Source organism: Crinia signifera, chromosome 3 (assembly GCF_055691185.1).
Source record: "Crinia signifera chromosome 3, ASM5569118v1, whole genome shotgun sequence".
In the NCBI taxonomy this organism is placed as follows: Eukaryota; Metazoa; Chordata; class Amphibia; order Anura; family Myobatrachidae; genus Crinia; species Crinia signifera.
This window is the reverse complement of record NC_139219.1, coordinates 219,721,702-219,726,494: the sequence shown is the minus strand read 5'-3', so window position 1 is coordinate 219,726,494 and position 4,793 is coordinate 219,721,702.

Below are 4,793 nucleotides of genomic sequence, written 5' to 3'. Positions count from 1 at the left end.
CGCTGGTTGGCTGCTTACAGTATGGCTCAGCCTCTCAGAGCTTGCAACAGGATGGGGAAGGGAGGACTCAGCACCGCTACCTGCAATGCATTCCAGGGACTGCTGGTCCGCATCTCTGTCCTTTGCGGTCTGGAGATGGACCTCGGTCTGCCAGTTGCCTACCACTGCTCTATTAGTAGCTTACTTTCTTTGGATACACAGTATAACATGAGAAGGTTTTTTTCTTAAACATATAATTCAGAGAGATAAACATAGACGCACATATGCAGCACAAGAAAACATCTAGGAACATCTCTGGATACGATGATTACTAAAAGCTGTCAAACAGAACAGCTTTCATATATTATTGGTGTCTATAGTTATAGATCATTTTATATACAACACACAGACATGGCTAATTACTAGGAAAAAAAAATATGTATAACTTCTTACTTATTAATTTCCCTATGTGCGTATTACTAGGAATGCCAATCAGGCCTAGAGGTATACATTCTCAAACTGTACTTAGGAGATATAGGACCTGATTTGAGACGATTAGCAATTTTGTGAGTTCGCCCCTTTGCGCACATGCAGCCCCCCTTTGTGAATGGCTTCAGCAACTTGCATAGCTATTCGCAGCTAGGATCGGCATTATGTACTTTTGTATGTTTGAAATGCTGTGTTAGACTGTGGTTTCTTAATCCAGTTTTAATATGGAATTCACAGCCAGTGGATAACTATTTAAAAAATGGACAGTGTGAATGTGTCCTCTTAGCACATGTCTGCATCCAACTTAGAATCAGAAGCAAAGCGGAGGGATCCCACCACCATCGGCAGATTCCACCCTTTCAATACACCCCACCCCCATTAGGGCTAATTCCATAAATCTCCAAGGCTGCTTTTCCATCCAAAAACTGTCCCTGGTGAGGACGCACATATTGATCATATAGACCAGTGGTTCCCAACCTGTGGTACGCGTCCACCTGCTCGGGGGTACGCGGTGGCCCGGCCAGTAATGGCGGCCACGGCAGTCAGATAGGTTACTGGAGGGGAGGAGAGTGCATTGCACATCTCTCCTACCCCTCAGTGTGCTTCCCTGTGACTGTCCGCCCGTCCACCAATCAATCAGAGCTTGCAGGCCGGCAGCCAATCAAGAGCCGGCCCGCGAACTTTGATTGGCGGGCAGCCCAGTCACAGTGAAGGGAAGGAGAGATACGCAGTGTGCTGTACTCTCCTTCCCTGAGAGAAGCAGCGGCGGCAGCTACACGGCAGAGGGACACTGGACTGTCCTCTCCCCAGAAGCAGCGTCAATGGTGAGCGTGCTGCTGCTGGGAAATACTATGGGGGCATTGCTGGCACTGTGGGGTATACTTGTTGCTGGCACTGTGGGGCATACTTGTTGCTGGCACTGTGGGGCATTGCTGGCACTGTGGGGCATACTTGTTACTGGCACTGTGGGGCATACTTGTTGCTGGCACTGTGGGGCATTGCTGGCACTGTGGGGCATTACTGGCACTGTGGGGCATACTTGTTACTGGCACTGTGGGGCATTGCTGGCACTGTCGGGCATACTTGTTGCTGGCACTGTGGGGCATTGCTGGCACTGTGGGGCATTGCTGGCACTGTGGGGCATACTTGTTGCTGGCACTGTGGGGCATACTTGTTGCTGGCACTGTGGGGCATTGCTGGCACTGTGGGGCATACTTGTTGCTGGCACTGTGCGGCATTGTTGGCACTGTGGGCACATACCCAGTACCATGGGTCATACCTGGCACCGTGGTGGCATTCCCGTTTCTGGCACTGTGGGGGCATACCTGGCACCATTGGAGCATATGTGTATCTGGCACTTTTGGGGGCATATGTGTATCTGGCACTATTGGAAGGCTAACGTGATCCGTTGGAATGTCTGTTGCTTCAGTAATAGAGATTTGACAAGGTTCTGTTATTTTATATGCTGTCCACAGAATGGGCTGAGCTTATATTGTGGTCAAGTGGTTGCACTTTTTTTTTTTCTCGTCATTGCCAGTATGACTTACCCCTGTTAAGCCACACCCCTTTTTAGACCACGCCCCCTAAAAATTTCACGAGGGGGTAACCATAAATGAAAAGCCTAATCAAGGGGTACGGGAGACAAAAAAGGTTGGGAACCACTGATATAGACTCTGCTCATGATGGGATATTTAATATGTATGACCAGTTGTGCTCACTGCCCAGTGTTAAGGTGCCTACACACGGAACAATGCATGCAGGAAGATCATATACCAATCTTTAGTGAAGTGTATATGTAATGTTCCATTAGCACAGTGGTCAGGGAACTCGGTCCTCATTACCCCGCGCAGTGCATGTTTTGCAGGTCTCCTCACAGAGGGCCTTATTTTGGTTCATTCTTTCTGACAAAATCCTTCTTAGATGGACAAAACCATGTGCACTGCAGGGGGGGGCAGATGTAACATGTGCAGAGAGAATTAGATTTGGGTGAGTAATTTTGTTTCTGTGCAGGGAAAATACTGACTGCTTTATTTTTACACTGCAATATAGATCTCACTTTGAAGTAAAACCCCACCCAAATCTAATTCTCTCTGCACAAGTAACACCTGCCCCACCTGCAGTGCACATGGTTTTGCCCATCTAAGAAGATTTTGTCAGAAAGAATGAACCAAAAAAAGGCCCAGAATCATAAGTGAAATAATTAACTCCTGCGGACCTTATAATATGTGTCTGTGAGTAATTAGTACACCTGTGCACCTGCTGGGTTACCAGCAAAACATGCACTGTGTGGGGTAATGAGGACTGACCCTGATCACTGCATGAGCATATGTTAACGCTGGAAGTTCTCATGCTAATGGAGCCGTGACGGACATGCGGAGGGGGGGGGGCAACTTACACGCATATGCCCCCGAGCTTACACGCATATGTGAGGTTGCTCAGAGCAACCTTACATACTGTATGCGTGCACCTTCCACATCTTTCGATGGTCGACAACCATCAAAAGGTGTGGGAGGTTCACAGTGGCATGCGAATTGATGTTTATGTAAAACATCCATTCGCAGCTAGGGCAAACGATTGCGCCTTGCGAAAGGTGGGTCGGTGTACCACCGGTCGCAAGGCGGGATCTGGTTCACTCGTAAGGATGCAAATTCGCATCCAAGCAAATGAACCAGAATACCCCTACCAGCCAATCAGCTCCTAACTGCCATGTTACAGGCTGTGTTTGAAAAATGGCTTATTGGTTGGTACTTTCCCTCTTTACTTTATCTTTCCATGGTTTGATATATTTCCCCCATAGTGAAATATGCATCTGTTTTGCATAAACCAGCCTAAAAATGTAATAATTTCAGCCGTATAAACTACGTGGTGTATACTGCACTGCATGTCCAACCCTTCTGATTGTGCAGATTGTGCCATGTAGGTAATGAGATCTGCAATTGAGCTATTACCAATATAATCAGTTGTTTATGACATAAAGCAGAGAATATGTGCCGGCTAATGTCACCTGTTGCTTATCACTACTGTAGATAAATGATAATTAGGTACTTGTTTCCTAGCACGGCCACAACGATTTGGATCTCGGGCATCGCAGGTAAAAAAATCGCGTCGGTCGCATCGCATGCGGGCTAAAAAATCGCATGCGATGCGACCGACGCGATGGCAGCGATTTCCCATAGGGAACCATGTAAAATGCCTCAATTTACCCAAATCAACATAGGGAACAATGTTAAATGGGCCAGAAACCCCCCAAAAACCCCCTGAACAGTGAAATGGCCCCCCAAAAATAGTTAACACCACCCCACGATGAACGTTAACCCGAAGCGTGGCGAGCGCAGCGAACCCGCGAGGGGCAGCGGTACGCGTCCTCCGACCTTTTCATACCCCCACTATCCAAGTCGGCGTGGAGTTGAGAATAGATAGTGTGGCGAGCGCAGCGAGCCACCGAGCCCGAAGCGTGGCGAGCGGACGCGGATACCTTCACAGGTAAACGCGTCCCTTCGCGGGCTTCACAGGTATCCGCGTCTGCTCACCACGCTTCGGGCTCGGTGGCTCGCTGCGCTCACCGCACTATCTATTCTCAACTCCACGCGGACGTGGATAGTGGGGGTATGAAAAGGTCGGAGGACGCGTACCGCTGCGCTCGCCACGCTTCGGGTTCACGTTTATCGTGGAGTGGCGTTAACTATTTTTGGGGGGCCATTTCACTGTTCAGGGTTTTTTGGGGGGGTCTCTGGCCCATTTAACATTGTTCCCTATGTTGATTTGGGTAAATTGAGCCATTTAACTTTGTTCCCTATGGGAAATCGTGGGCATCGCGTCAGTACCATCGCATGCTTTTTTTCGCCGCATGCGATGCAACCGACGCGATTTTGACTTTTTCAATGCATTTCAATGGGAAATCGCGGGCATCGCGTCGGTCGCATCGCAGACCATTAAAAATTACCCGCGATTGTGGCCGTGTTAGGAAACAAGTACCGATAGTTACATGCCACGTTCTAGCAGCAAACATACTGTAAGAACATGAGATACAAATGTTGGAACCTGATTCCGTGGGGAATCCAGTTTCTGCTCTGCAGTCATGTGGATTATTTGGAGTTATGCTGCCCATACACTTGTTTAATATTGTATGCAATCATTTCATATCAACCAAATCTGGCCAATAAATCAAATGATTGTATGCATTTTTAAGGGACCATTCAACGTGATGCGTGGGCATGCCGTCGGATGTCATGCTTATAGATCTTATGTTCTGCACATAAAACCGAATTGCAGGAGCGATCGCAGGTAGTTTTTAACCACATGTGATCGCTCAAATGCAATCCGCG